Source organism: Ictidomys tridecemlineatus, chromosome 11 (genome assembly GCF_052094955.1).
Source record: "Ictidomys tridecemlineatus isolate mIctTri1 chromosome 11, mIctTri1.hap1, whole genome shotgun sequence".
NCBI classification, from domain to species: domain Eukaryota; kingdom Metazoa; phylum Chordata; class Mammalia; order Rodentia; family Sciuridae; genus Ictidomys; species Ictidomys tridecemlineatus.
Genome location: NC_135487.1, coordinates 51,150,675 through 51,166,758, shown reverse-complemented (window position 1 = coordinate 51,166,758; position 16,084 = coordinate 51,150,675). Strand labels below are relative to the sequence as shown.

The following is a 16,084-nucleotide window of genomic DNA, read 5'->3' as shown; positions in this document are numbered from 1 at the left end:
ATTTAATATAACCATGACTAATATGTGAAAAGCTCTAAGGGATAAAGTAGATAGTGTGTAAGAACAAATGGACAACTTAAGCAAAGAAGAAAGAACCTAAAGAAATGCAAGAGAGGAGAAAGATATGGAGAATGCCTTTAGTGAAGATATTATTAGACTGGACATGGATGAGGAAAGACTCTCTGAGCTTGAGGATCAATCAATAAAAACTTCCCAAGCTGAGACTGCAAAGAGAATGAAGACTAGAAAAAAGAGAAGAGATGATTCAGGAATTAGATAATTATAAAGGTCTAACATATTGTATGATATAAATGCCAGGAGGTGAATAAGTGAAGTTAATATTAAAATGTTTATTTTTTTATTTTTTATTGACCTAACAGATAACAAGTTCAACATTATAATAGCAATAATTTATTTGGTCATGTATGGTTAGGTATATATCTTGTGTATATATATATGGTATGTATACTTAGATAGAAGTGATATGAATGACAGCACTGATAACAGGGATGGGAGGGAAGAATAAGGTTATTTTGTTATTACAAGGTATTCACACTACCCATGAAGCAGTGCAGTGCTATTTGAAAGTGGGTTTGGATTTGTAAGTTTATATTACAAAATTTGAAGTAATCAGTAAACAAGTAAAACAGAAGAAGAGAAGAGGAGGAGGAAGAATGCTACTGAGAGAAAATAGAATTACTTCAGACAGTCTTTCTTTAGCCATGTCCAGTCTACTAATGAGTCCATTAAAGGTATTTTAAATCTCTGTTCCCATGTTTTTTTCAGAGGGCTATTAAACAGCAGCAAAGAAGTCGATTTTCCAAGGAAACATATCAATCCTTAACATGTGTGCGGCTAAAATACTCAAAACCACAAAAGGCAGAAAAGGAGTGGAAGACAAAAACAAAAACAAGAACAAGGACAACAAATAGAAAATGGTAACAAATACAGTAGATGTTAATCCAGCTATGTCAATATTCACTTTGAGTATCAATTGTCTAGATGCACCAGACAGATGACACAGATTGCTGGAGTGAATAAAAAAAAAAAAACCTAACTATATGCTCTTTATAAGAAACCCACTTGAAATATAAAGACAAATATGAGCTAAAAGTAAATTGATAAAAGTATAGCACGATAACAATAATCAAAAAATGGGAGTAGTTGTATTAATTTTATTAAGAGCAGAATTCAAAGTAAAGTTCTCATGGAAAAACAGGGATATTAAATAGCAATAAAGAGGTCAACTCTCCAAGAAGACATATCCATCCTTATCATGTATGTGCCTAACAACAAAACATCAAAATATGTTAGGAAAAAACTTGATAAACTGCAAAGAAAAATAAATCAATGCACTATTATCATTGAGCACTTCAATACTCCTTTGTCAGAAATGGAGAGATCCAGAAGTTATAGATTCATTAAGGATATAGTTGAACTCAACAACACCATCAACTAACTGAACATAATTGATATCCATGAACTATTTTATGCAACAACAGCAGAATACATATTCTTCTCAAGCTTACATGGAACATTCACCAAGATGATCACATTGTATGAAGTCTGCATAATCATTTATGTTTTTATAATGTTAAGAGATTTTTACCTGTTAAAGTTAGGTTAATTGAAAATGTAATCAAGCAATTGATTAAATCTTCCTTTTTAAGTTAATGGACTGGAGGTATAGCTCAGTGGTAAAGCATATGCCTAGCATGCACAAGTCCTGAGTGCAGATCCCCAGCACCAAAAAGCAAGCAAATAAAACTATTCAATATCTTTACAGGTTATAGATCTTTACTTAAAATTATTAATACTCTGCAAGATTTATAATTAAAGAAAATTCTTTAGTTAATGTAAATACCAAAAGCTATATAGAAAAATAAGTAATGGTTGATTCTGATAAGCAGTTTACCCAAAGACCCACTTATTATCTTCACATTATAAAATACTTGGAAAAGGAAGATGAGATTACAGCCATCACACAGTGATATCTTACACTATGGTAGACACATAAACTTGAAATGCCATTTGGGGTTAGATGGACAAAAGGAAGAAAGATACCAGCAACTTTGCCCCACATACATTATATTAACCAAACTCTAAGCATGTAACATTCCTTTTACAAAAACAAACCCCTAGGTTTCTCAGTGGTGAAACATTTGCTTAGGATGAAACATTAAACCCTTGGTTCAATTCCCAAAACAACACACACACACACACACACACACACACACACACACACATACCACACACACACCAGGAGTAGCTTTTATAATATTCGTAGCACAGAAAATGACTTTCTGACCTTTGTTAATTTGTATCAGCTTTATATCAGTTTTTATCCATAGGTAAGGTAACAACACTTCCAGGGTGCCCAGGAGGGTCTTAATTTACACCTATTGCCTTGGAGTAAATGAAACTTACTTTTACTCCTAAAAGTGTCCCAGTTAGGATATTAGTCGATAATCCACACATATAGCTTGCTGTCCATTTGTTGGCACTAAATAGACAGGTCACTACCATTGAAGTTAGAAAACAGTGTAACAGTCATGTTATTTCTCCTTCAAGGAAAGTGCCTTAACCTCAGGGAGCCTCAAAATGCTCCTGCTTTTTATGTTGCATGAACCACAAGGAATCACATAAATGAAATAGCTCTGTAAACTATAAATGACTATATAGACACATATTATGATAACAATTAAAGCAAGATGTAAAAGCAAAAAATTGTGATAGAATAAAAGAATTAAAAATGTATAGCAGTTTTTTGACCCAGTGTTACATCTCTCACTTAAATAAAGTTATTCATTGCTTCCTGTTCTCCTCTCCTTTGTATTCTTCCTTTCAGCATTTTTTTTTGAGTCTCTGCTATGTGCCAGACACTATTCTAGGTACTATATGAAGTAAGGATAACAAAACAAACAAAAAAAGAGTAAGACATAGCCCTTTCCAAAACTAATTCATTTTATCATTTTTTCAACATTTATTGAGTGCTTACAACTTTAGCCCTTAATATTTATTTATTTACTTATTAGTATTTTTAAAATTTATTTATCAGTTCTAATCAGTTATACATGACAGAAGAAGGCCCTTTGATTCATTGTACACAAATGGAGCAGAATTTTTCACTTCTCTGATTATACATGGAGTAGAATCACCATTCATGCAATCATACATGTACCTAAGATAAGGATGTCCATCTCATTCCACCATATTTTCTTTCCCTTTACTCCCTCCTGGCTTCCCTTTGCCCTATCCAAAGTTCTTCCACTTGTCCCATGCTCCCCTCATTATGGATTAGCATCCACTTATCAGAGAAAATATTTGACTCCTGGTTTTTTGAGATTGGCTTATTTCATATAGCATGATATTCTCCAACTCCATCCATTTACCTGCAAATGCCATAATTTTATTCTCTTTTAATGCTGAGTAATATTCCATTGTGTGTATGTTACCACAGTTTCTTTATCCATTCATCTATTGAAGGGCATCTAAGTTGGTTCCACAGTTTAGCAATTGTAAATTGAACTGTTATGAACACTGATATGGCTGCATCACTATAGTATGCTGATTTTAAGTCCTTTGGGTACAGACCAAGCAGTGGGATAGCTGGGTCAAATGGTGGTTCCATTCCAAGTTTTTTAAGGAATCTCCATACTGCTTTCCAGATTGGTTGCACCAATTTGCATCAATTTGTTCCACCAGCAATGTATGAGTGTACCTTTCCCCTACATCCTCGCCAACACTTATTGTTGTTTGTATTCTTAATAACTGCCATTCTGACTGGAGTGAGATGAAATCTTAGAGTAGTTTTGATTTGCATTTCTTTAATTACTAGAGATGTTGAACACATTAGAGCTTTATAGTTATACTTGGTAGTTGGATTCATCCAAATTCATACATGCATGGAAATTGGTTTCAGTTCATAACATCCCTTTTTCCCTCCCCTTTTCCCTGCTCCCATCCTCCTCCATCTCTGCCTTTCTCCATCCCCTATTATTTTAGACTTCCTTTCACTGGTCTATTAATTTGTATTTGATTGGTTCTTTGTGCTTATCCTTCTCTCCCACTTTCCTTTATTTTACTCCAGCTTCCATTTAAGAGAGAAAACATTCAACTTTTGAGTTTTTGAGTTTGGCTAATTTTACTTAGCATGAGATTCTTCATTTTCATCCATTTATGGAACATGGAAGAAAGAAATTGAATTGGATTACTTTACCTCTTTAGTGCACAGTCTTCCGTTGCTAAAGTATCCTGGAGTGATCTGGATTGAGATCCCCCTCATAGATGTGATGTCCACAGTCTTTGTGTTATTTCGTCCTATTTCTGCTATAGCAATGGAGGTGAGATCTAAGGGCCCACACTTAGCTGTTTCTACTTGGAAACTGGTCACAAGAAGGTGTGACAGAAGGTAGTTTGGCTTTTTTGTCTCTTCTATTTTTTGTATTAAAATGTAGCTGAAGATTGTGTGTCATTAAATTTGTGTGTGGAGCAAGGTAAGCTGTCTACTGGTTAAGTTTAGTTCAGCAATAGTCTCTACCCTGTGAACTTGTAGTGTCCCTATAGGTTTCCAGTACCTCAACGACTAGGGGGAAACAAATAATAATAACAAGCAATGCAAACAATATATAGCATTAAACTAAATCCTTGGTTCCTACTATGACATCTACAATGTTAACTGCCATTAAAAAACAGAAATGTTGGGGTCAACTATTTCCACAAGCAAAAACAATAAGTAAGTATGAAATATATCTTGCATTAAATCAAACAACAGGTGTGAACTATGTCATCTATAGCAGTAAGAATTGCAAAAGCATTAATGGTGGGGGGGGGCAAGAATTACATAAACCAATTAGTGCTAAAAGATGATAAGAATACAGCTAATTAAGAGCAAAGAAAATGTGATAGGAATGTAGAAAAGAGTTTATAGTTTCAAAAAGTGAACAGAGAAAATGCATAAGAGAAATAGAATATGATGGTTATAAGGAAGAAGGAGAAAAATAGAAGTAAAAAATTAAAGGAAGAGAGAACAGAATTTGGATTTTAGGCAGAAGAAAATAGAGAAACAAGAGAAATAGACAAATAAAAAATACAAAACAAAACTAAAATATACTAATCAAAAACACTAACCTTCAAAAGACAAGAGAAATAGGCAAGGAAAAATAAATACATTTTAAAAACTTACAAGTGAGAAAAAAAGAAACAAATATGTGCATACACACCCACACCCACACACACACACACACACACATACATATATATGAACTAATCAGTACAACACATACACACAAACACATACAAAGAAGAAAAAGGAAAAAAAGAGAAAATGGATTCTTTTTATTATATTATTTTTTAGTTGTAGTTGGACACAATACCTTTTATTTTTATGTGGTGCTGAGGATCAAACCGAGGGCCTCACACATGCTAGGTGAGCATTCTGCCACTGAGCCACAATCCCAGCCCCAGAAAAAGGATTCTTAATGAAAAATCAAGGAATTGTTTCCACTGAGGTGGTCAAAGTAGTCAATGAGAATATAGATTCACTGTCTATAACTGTCTCTTTTTGTTTCTTCTTGAGCTGAGCATGAGAGTAAAGGCCAATGGTTCTTAAACCGTTCTGATTTTTGTGTTGCTCTCCAAGTTGTCAGTTGGAGTTCAAAATTTATCAGCTTTCCTGTTTTAGGGACACACGAAGCAAGGCACTGAAGATAGCTGCAGCCAGGTTCACATAAAAGCAGAAGTTCACATAAAAGCAACTTTTTCTTTCACTGTTCTGGGCAAGTTAACCCTTCAAGGACAATATCTGAGAAGGGGAGAGCTTCTTCTCCCCTTTATTTCCTCCCTCTGCCAGCTGTTACCATAGAGCCCAATTGGTAACTTCTCTTATCTTAGAAATGTAGACATCTCTGTGAAGCCAAGCTCAAGGGCAGAGGCCTTGTTTACACATTTTTACAAACTACTATACTGGATACATGTTTGTGAGAAACTAGTAAGGGGGTGTCCAGCACCTGGAGTGCTGATTTTTTTCTGGTCAGTGTCCAAGTAAGACAGGGCAACATGAAAATTGGAAGTTTATCTACATTGAACTCTTTTGTAAAGACTATTTTGCTGATAGTTCTAAAATCAACCATGGTGAATATTTCTGGAGAAGCCCAGTTAAGACTTTTCTGTGAAGAAAGGGGGTGCCACTACAATTCTCCCCTTTAAAGATGCTCCCCATAACTTAATTCTTTAAATTTAAAAGCATCATTATCATCATCTAGGCTTAAAGCTTTATATAATGCCAAAACCTTAGTTGTTGTCTCCTTTCAACAGCAGCTTCCATAGTGGACCCAAAAGTTTTAATGCACAGTGGAGCCAAACATGGGAGCAATAAACAGGTTAATAGCAGAATACCCACTATACCAATTAAGTTTTTAAATCTACCAAGAGTTGAAAACCATTTCCCAAAAGTGTGTTTGGGACCAAACTTTAATGCCCTTCCAGGTATGAACTAGCACATGGGCTAGGTTTCTTATGTTGTTGGCTATATCCTTAACTGTTTGTCTATTGTCATTCATTTGTATGCAACAATTTGAGCTGTTGAACTCTCCACATATTTTTCTTTCCTCAGCAAGTAGGTAATCTAATGCCAAGCGGCTTTGATAGTTAGCCACTCTCATCTGGGTCTGTTGTGTGGCTAGGAGTTCAAAGGCTGTGGCAGTCTGATTGATAATAATCTCTAGTACAGCTTGTAAGTGAATAATTCTGTTTAGCATGTAAATAGGAGTTCTATTGCCCCAATTGCCATTTTGTGCCCAGGTAGCAGGACCATAAGTGGCAGTAATCCTCTGGGGTGGCCAGTTACCTTCACCCCAAGATGGGTGATCACCTAGGTCAAGTTCCTTCCCAATGGACCTCTTTTTTTCTTCCCAGTCATCCATCTATAGCACTCCTTTGGTGTGACAGATCCTAAATAAGTTTTACCACCTCTTGGTTATAGTGGATTGGACAGACACGTGGTTCGCATGCTCTCCACCATTGGAATAGGAGCAAGGCAGAACCCCTTAATGTTATCAATGGAAACCAAGCTAAATAATAGACTAACATTTTGGTTAGCATAAGCAGCATAAATTAACAAAGCCAAATAATAACACCAAACAAATCCTAGAAAACTTATATAAGCAAGATAAAAAAAGTATAAATGAAATTTTGTTACCCAGAGTCAGGTCAGTAGGAGTTACTGTTATCAAACCAGTAGCAAAACCCAAACAGAAAACTATGAATATATGTAGAAGCAAGGGGTAGCAATGCATTACAGTATAAGAACTATCTTAGAATTTGAAAGAGTTCATTAGTCCTGGTGGGAAGCTTATCTTTCACCGTGCGTTGATCAGCCAGTCCCTCCAGTGCGGCTGAAACAAGGCCTTACTCTCAAGCTTCGGCTGTGCATAGACCAGTCAGCTTCTGGAATGACTAGAGCAGGGCTATTGTCCTCCTGATCCTCAAGCTTCTCCGGTGCTCTTTTATTTTTCCCCAAGGGCGTAGCAGTGTCTGGAGTATATTCCCAGTCCACAGCTACAAGCTTGAGTCTGGTGTAATGAATCCGGGACCTATCTCTGCAACATTTACTGTAGTTGGGGTGGATATAATAGTGAATGGCCCTTCCAAAGAAGTTCAGAGGTTGAATATTCCATTTTTTTTTACCCAGACTCAATCTCCAGGCTTGAAGGAATGTACACCTGTGGTCAAACTTACTGGCAATCTTTCTCTAACCCATTGGTTGAGAACCTGTAAAGTTTTCCCTAAGGCCTGAAGTTGTCATCTCAGGGTTAATTCTCCTATCTCTTTTAAGTCTCCCTGTAGTCCCCTAATAAGAGAGGGGGCCTCCCATACATTATCTCATAAGGAGAGAGTTCAGTCCTCCAAATGGGAATGGATCTAATCCTCAACAGTGTAATAGGGAGAAGTTCATCACAATGTAAGTCCCCTGACACACCTTACCCAATTGAGCCTTAAAGTCCTGTTCATCCTTTCAACTTTATCAGAACTCTGCAGCCTATAGGCAGTATGTAACTCCCATCTGATATTTAAACTCTTCTTTAGTAATTGTATCACTTCTGCCCAAAAGCTGGCCCATTGTCTGAGCCAATAGTTATTGGGATACCAAATCTGGGAATAATTTGTTAATAATAAGTTATTTATAGCCCCATGAGCATGGTAGTTCAGAGAAGTCTACTTCCAAGTCTTCAAAAGGTGCTCCTCCTACAGTTTGGATTCCTGGTGGAAGCTTTAGCCCCTAACAAGGATTGTTGTGAGCACAAACCTCACATTGTTTAAGATCATCCAGGTGATGCTTGAGAGCCAGGAGACATAGAAATGTTGACTCAGAACTGTCTCAAGTGCTATATGTCCAACATGTGTTCTCCTGTGGAACTGTCTGATAAAGACAGTGGGGCTAGAATCTCCAGGATAGCTCTGTGGCCAACAGAAAATCTCCACCATCCACCTGGGAGAAAATGTTCTTTTTCAGTCTTAAACCACTTACTTTCATATTGGGAATATGTTGGCTCCCATTCTGTTAGATGGTCAGCCAGGGCAGCATTTAAACCTGGGACTGGATTTTCTTCCTATTTCTTGTAGGCAGCTAACCAGGCCTCTCTGTCAGCTCTCCGGTTGCCCTGAGCAACCAGTGTTTCCCTTTTGATGACCTTGGCAATGTATAATCGCAATCTTTCTGAGAGCCCACACTGCATATGAAAGTTTAAGAATTTCTTGCCCGTACATTATGCTTTTTCTTCAGAGTTAATTAGCCCCTTTTTCTTACATAAGCATGAAGGGTAGTGAATGCACATTTTGAGTCTGTGTAAATATTCACATAGGCTCCTGCTATGTACTGAGGTGCTCGAGTCAAAGCAATAAGTTTTGCTTTTTGTGTTGAAGTTCCCTGAGACAGAGGTTCTACCTCAACAGCGGAGTCCAGAGTGACTACTCCATGTCCAGCAAAACATACCCCATCTTTTATAAAACTGCTTCCATCTGTGAAGTACTCCACATAAGGGTCCCTGAGGGGCTGGTCTGTCAGGTCTGGTACTGGAGAATACTTCATCCATGACTTCAATACATTTGTGATCAGGTTTTCCAGGTCCAATGGGCAGCAAAGTTACTGGGCTTAAAGTCTGGATGACTTCCACACGGATATGGGGGTTTTCACATAACATGTCCTGGTATTGACCAATCTCTCATTAGTCAATCAATATTGCACTTTGTGCTCTAACAATGTCAAAACTGAATGAGGAACCCTGAAAAACAATTTTTGTCCCATAGCCAGTTTATCAGCTTTCAACATCAGAAGATCTGTGGCTGGCAAGGGCCTGAAACAAGGTGACCAGCCTTGGGCTACAGAGCCCAGCTGTTTGGATAGATGTCCATGTCCCTGAGCCAAGACTACTACAGTCACTCCAGACTGTCTGTGGGGTGTACAGAAAGAAAAGCTTTGTGAACCTGTAAAGTTTTCCCTAAGGTCAGGGAGCCCTAGTCCAGGTACCCTGGGAGTGCCTGTTTAATGTCCTCAAAGGCCTTTTGCTTAGTTGGCCTCCATATTAGAGGATCCCATTCTCCCCCCTTTGTGGCTTTATAGAGGGGTATTACCATAACTGAAAGTTGGGGATCCGTATATGACTAAATCCAGCAACCCCCAAGAATTCTCTAGTCTGATGGCAGATTGAAGGGACTGAAATTGAGCAGATCTCCTGTTTCTTTTGAGGCTCAGTTGCTGTTGTCTGTTCTGTTGCTGAGTCAGATGGTAACCAAAGTATTTGACTTTTTCGTGATAGATGTGGGCTTTTAAGTCAGAGTCCAGAGCCATCCCAAAGATGGTGTACTCAAGCCCCTAGGAGGAGCTGTCATTTAGGGAAGAGAAGCATTCACAGAGCCTCTGGCGCTTTAAGACGCAGGAATTTTTTTTTTATTTTAATTTTAATTTTTATTTTTTAAAGAGAGAGTGAGAGAGAGGGAGAGAGAGAGAATTTTAATACTTATTTTTTAGTATTTGGCGGACACAACATCTTTGTTTGTATGTGGTGCTGAGGATCGAACCCAGGCCGTATGCATGCCAGGCGAGCGCGCTACCGCTTGAGCCACATCCCCAGCCCAAGATGCAGAAATTTTTATTGTTATTTCCCAATGCAGGATCTTGGCTGTTGGGATTCTTCAACTCTTAAATCTAATGTAAATCTTAGCAGAGATTGATGACCTGGGACATCATTTGTATTAAAGGCACCTTTGTAAATCTCACTGTGGGCTGTCTGCAGGGGTTGAAGGGCAGGTCCCATGCAGGTCCTGTGCAGGTTTCCTACAGGTCCCGGTGTGGCAGCCACGTTGTGCCCACCTAGGTGTTCCTCTTTGTCTGCGTGGCTTTCTCCTCTTGTCAGGTGGGAGCCTGCTCTAATTGTATATAGCAGCTGTCCCCACTTGTGTTTTTTTTCACTATGCCTGGGTGCTTGGGGCTCTGTGGCCCTTCCTGCTGGTGGCTCAAAGCATGTGGCTTGGAGCCGAGGTGGCATGTCTTTTTGGAGTGTGCTCCCAAAGGCCCACTATTGGCTGTTAACATGAACTTATTCCCAGTGTGTTCTTGGGCTTGCAGCAACTGAGCCCCTCCTGAGGTCCTGGGTCCCATGGATCAGATAAAGCTGAGTGTGTCTATCGAACCCCTGCCATTTTTGTCAATAATCAACTTTGAGCAAGTGGAAAGAAACTGAAAAGAGGGGCTGGAGCCAAAGGCTGGGGGGAAACATTTGGTCCTTCTTTGTTCAAGTCTTGCTTTTGAGCATGGCTGTGGGTATTTGCCTGCCGAAGCCACTGGAGGCTTCCCTTTGTGTCTGGCCACGTTTTTCCCCCCTATAAACATTTGGACCATTGACTTTGTTCTAGTGAGACCACCACCACCCCCAACCTTTGAGTGGCCGCTAGGTTTGTGGTGAGGGCAGCTGTAAGGAGATCCATTCTCGTTTTTATCTTTTTGGCCTGCCTGTCTTTGAGCCTCTGGGTCTCAAATGATAAAAACTGTGGTTAATCAGTTCATTGACACACTTCTCAGTAAAGCCCTCTAGTTTTTGTAATTTTTGGCAAATGTTACTCTGAACCTGTCCCACAAAGGCTGCACTGATCACCTGTGGTTTGAGCCTCTGCATCTCTTTTCTGACAGCTGCTATGCTTGTATGGTATCCCTCCTCCGTGTGTCACCTCTGGGCAGGGAGAGGGGTGGCAGCAGCGGTGGCCCAGACACTTGGCTCTGAGTCAGTTTGGCACATCTCTTGATCTTTGCTGCCAGTTTCATAGGGCAAAGGGACCGAGGCAGATATGGGGCTGAGAGAAATGTTCAGAGATATTGAGGGTGCAAGGGTGTGTGCGAGAAGGAGATGCTGGAGCAGCGGGAGGCTTATTTGGGCTCTGTTTGTCTGCAGATGCACTCACCTTAGGCTAGGGCTCAGGGCTGGCTCCGATTCCTTCTCTTTTTTGTTTTGTTTTGTTCTCTTTTTCCTTTTCTCTTAGACTTCCTACGAGGGCTTCTTGACATCTCTTTATATTTTCTTCTTCATTAGGACCCCATCCTACTGTGAAATTCCACCATAGACCGTATGAGGTGCCACGGAACCGTGGATCGGATCTGGATAACGAGCCGCATCAGACAGTCATGGCCCAGGGCTTCTCCGTGTAGGAGGGAGTATGATTTTTCCAGCTTATGAGTGCAATGGTGGTGCAAGGCTAGTACACAAAACTGCCTTGTCTCCCTCAGATGTTTTCTTTGTGGTCAACAAGAGCATGTCCTTTAGTCCCTTGTAGGGGCATCTGGAGAGCTCTCATCTGGATTGTGGCTCTGGGTCTTGGGACAATTCTCCCACTTTAATCTTGGGAGGTGAAAGAGTCTCTGGTTCTAGGAAACCATTGGCTCTGAGGACATCACAGAGGAAGGAATAGCCAGTATTGGGGGCCATCATTTGTTGCCTCTGAGGACGAGGGGGCTGAGGGGACAGTGGTCTTGGCAAAGTTGGGTAGAGTGGCACATAAAGTGGTGGATCCTTTTCCGGCTCCTGGGGAAAACTGTTTCCCTTCAGATCTTTTCTCTGTCAGGTTCTCTGTCTAGCTGCTTTCCGCTGGGTCTTAGAGACCGCTATGCTCCCAGCTAACATCAGCTTGTGATGTCCACTTAGATAGGCTTTCAACCAAGAGGGCTGTTTCTGTACTATCTCTTGCCAGCAATCAATATAAGGATTAGTTCAGTTCCCCTCGCGGGGACTTAGGGCCCTCTTATCAACCCTGGACCTGGAGCTTTCATCTTGATGTTGGTTGGTGAAATTCCACTGTAGACCGTATGAGGTGTCACGGAACCGTGGATCGGAACCGTGGATCGCAACCGTGGATCGGAATCGTGGATGGGAATCGTGGATTGGAACCGTGGATCGGAACCGTGGATCGGAACCGTGGATGGGAACCGTGGATTGGAAGCGTGGATTGGAACTGTGGATCTGAACGGTGGATCGCAACCATGGATCGGGACTCTGCACTCACTTTGGCCCTTGGGTTGGATCGAAATCCTTCTCTTAGTTGGTCTCATTCTCATACTTTCACACACTTTCACACAGACATGGTCAAAACAAAATTTCTACTGCCCAAATTCCAACAATTCCAAACCAAACAAAAGGGGAGTAACAGTTTCCCTCCGCTCACTGACCCCGAACAGAGACTACTCGGGCGACTCCTCGGGTCCGTTTCAGTTCCAACCACTTTGGAGGGTACTCGGGACCCAACAAAGGTTGATCAAGTTTCCCTTCTACCTGCTTAGGCCTCGAAGGGGAAGTAAGGTGGGCTGCAAAAACAAATGGACCCAGGTCCTACCTGTTCAGATGGGCGGTGCTCCGAAACCCTAATTCTGGTTCCTGCTCCTTGTGGGTTCCATTGTGCTCCGGGTTGGCAGCTCCAGGGCGCGGGGTGAGTGGCCTCTCCTTCAGACCAAGATTTGCCTGTGAGTGCTAAGGGGAAACACTGTCCCCCACTGCTCCCGGGAAGCCGGAGACAAGAGAGGCAGAACAGCCATTCTTACCTCCTCTGTCCCATCTGGGTCTCCAAAATGTTGTAGGGACAGACAAGGCAAAGCCCTGAAGATAGCAGGAAACAGTTTTATTTGGCTGCAGTTCAGAGAGCACAGCTTTTGTTGTAATCAATCAATCCCCTGAACCCCGAGTTCAGGTAGTTTCGGAATTTTATACCAACATTTAAGGGGAGGGGCTCAGAAGTTCACAGTCTGCAGAAGTTCACATAAAAGCAGCTTTTTCTTTCACTGTTCTGGGCAAGTTAACCCTTCAAGGACAACATCTGAGAAGGGGAGAGCTTCTTCTCCCCTTTCTTTCCTCCCCCTGCCAGCTGTTACCATGGAGCCCAATTGGTAACTTCTCTTAGAAATGTAGTCATCTCTGTGAAGTCCAGCTCAAGGCCGAGGCCTTGTTTACACATTTCTACAAACTGAATATGTTTGTGAGAAACTAGTAAGGGGGTGTCCAGCACCCTGAAGTGCTGATTTCTTCCTGGTCAGTGGCCAAGTAAAACAGGGCAACACGAAAATTGGAAGTTTATCTACATTGAACTCTTTTGTAGACACTCTTTTGTTGACAGTTCTAAAATCAGCACCATGGTGAAGATTTCTGGAGAAGCCCTGTTAAGATTTTTCTGTGGAGAAAGGGGGTGCCAATACATCCCTTCTCGCCAGTGTGAGGCTGGATGGGAAGTACTCAGTTTTGTCTGTATAGACCAGGGCCATGCACTCCCAGGGTGGGGCCACTACAGAGTTCTAGGAGTGGAGCACCCCCAGGGGGCCTTAGGTCTAATCAGGCCTCAGGGGCTTTGTTGGATGGTGACAGCTCTGGAGAGATTAAATCAACACACCCTTGGGGACTGGCAGTTGCCACTCCCTACTCGGGAGTCTGGATCTCAGGAGTCTCCCTAGGATTCTACTCATTGGAGGCAGGGCAACCAGCCAATCATCTTTCACCCCCTCTGCTGCCCAAGAACACAGTCTTTCCTGGCTTCCCAGGCTTAGTCCCCGAGTGTACTCACACCTACCTGTCCAAATTCCCTACCCACTTAAGCTGGTCTTATGAGCAGTCAGACTCAAAAGTGGGAAGCCCAACTGGCTTTTCCAACTTGAATCCCCACGGATAAAATATCCTCTGTGCCTCTTTCACTCTCATTCTACCAGGCACAGCCTAGGTCATGGGCAGGCATTTGTCAGGACCATGTAGCTGTTTTGGTCAGATCTCCCAGCTCCCACAGCAGCAACTGCAGTGTGGCTGTCTCAAGATGGCTCCCGCCTTAGCTCTCTGTGGCCAATTGGGAAACACAGTGCACTTTTCATATGCCAGCCTAGGGTACAACCTCCAGATCAGCTAAAGGCAGGTTGCTTTTCTGATCTTGAGGTCTTATATACTAAACCTGTCTGTTGTGTCTCTTTGCTGTTCTCTCTTCCTCTGTGCTGAACCAGTACCGCTACTGCTACTGACCAGCTTGGTTCCAATGTACTCTTTTTTTCTTTGTTTAGTGTACACAAATTTCTGAATCTCTAAGACACTGACTGTCCAATATTGAATTTTAGTTCAATCGCTCTTTCACCCACCTCACAGAGAGAAAAGCAATATTCCCCACTGCTTGAATCCCAGGTCACGTAGTGATAAGAAATGCAGCCTTCCTCTAGTCTGCCATCTTGATTCTCAGATTGTAGTTTTTCTAATAGTTTATAGTCTCTTGGAGTTTCTAAGTAAATAAGGATGTAGATTGCAAGTAACAATTTGTTTATTCCTTTTCAGTCTTGCTAGCATTTATAACTCTTTTTTAAAAATATAGTATTTTTAATTAAAATGGACACAATACCTTTATTTTTATTTATTTATTTGTTTGTTTGTTTATATGCGGTGCTGATGTGTGAACCCAGTGCCTCACGAATTCCAGGCAAGGACTATACCACTGAGCCACAACCCCAGACCCATTTATAACTCGTAATACAATGTTTGAACAAGTGGTCAGAGTTAGCATAATCAGGAATATGGCCAGAATCCTACTGCCATTGATTTGTGCATGTCTGTCCCTGACTTACAATGTCCTCAAGATCAGGGCTGATGCCTCCCCTCCATGGGTCAGTGATTCAGAATTACTACATCACAGACTTCTGTATATGGATCCTGTGTGCTGTCTCTTATGGTAATTCTCCACAATGTGTGCTGAATTGAGTAGAATCTCATGTCTGCAAGTTTTTAAAGCTTCTGTAGGCATAATTATGTGATTAAAAAACAAAGTAGGTTTTTTGTTATTTTTTGTTGAGGTACGTCATATATACAGAGAGAAAGGCATCCATACTGTAAGTGTACAACTTAATATAACTTTCACAAACTGCTATGTAACCAGCACTAGATCAAGAAACAGAACATTTCAGCATTCCTATAGCCCCTTTCATATTCTCCTACTATTACAGTGGCCCTGACAATATGCTTTTCTGACTTCTAACAGAATGGATTAGTTTTGCCTACATATTTACATATATATATATATATATATATATATATATATGTATATATGTAAATCATGTAGTACTTACTCATTTGGATCTGATTTCTTCCATGCCACATTATGTTTGTGAGATTCAGAACTTTAAAAGTTAAAATGGCCAGGGGAGAGAGTGCCATGTACATATCACCTGGGGAACTGAATCTCCTAGAAGATACAAAGTTCTGAAATCTAACAATACCTTTCAAGGTTTGAGAAATACCTGAGTGGCCTGTTTGCCTCCTGACCTGGACATTCCAGTTGACTTACAAAATTAATAATCATTCTGATTTATTTCAGTTTTCATCTGTCAAACTTGCCTCAACTCTGCTTATCTCTCTCAAAGAATGCTGTTTTGTAGACCCACTCCTCACTGCCATAATAGACCAGGTACATCATCCCTGAAAAAGGGCTCAGACTCTGGTTGAACCTGTATTTTCCTGACTTGCAAATCTGTTTTGCACCCAAATAAAACTGTCTTTACTTCTACTTTAACTTTGTGATTTTCTTTGTT

The 16,084-nt window shown here is 40.8% G+C and overlaps 1 protein-coding gene across 26 annotated transcripts in view; it reads right to left on the bottom strand.

Moving 5' to 3' along the window:
- Window positions 1–13,402, bottom strand: part of Lepr (leptin receptor) — a 164,786-nt gene extending 151,384 nt beyond the window's left edge. For 8 of the 26 annotated variants that reach the window (XM_078026433.1, XM_078026431.1, XM_078026440.1 and 5 more), the window contains exons 1-2: window positions 13,082–13,395; window positions 12,877–12,983 (exon numbers count right to left, since the gene is read on the bottom strand). The gene's annotated coding sequence lies outside the window, so the exon portion shown is untranslated. Of the gene's footprint in view, window positions 1–12,876; window positions 13,011–13,081 lie in introns of all 26 variants that reach the window. The other 18 variants (XM_078026436.1, XM_078026438.1, XM_078026429.1 and 15 more) reach the window with 9 other exon arrangements.
- Between the last annotated feature and the right edge of the window lie 2,682 nt (window positions 13,403–16,084).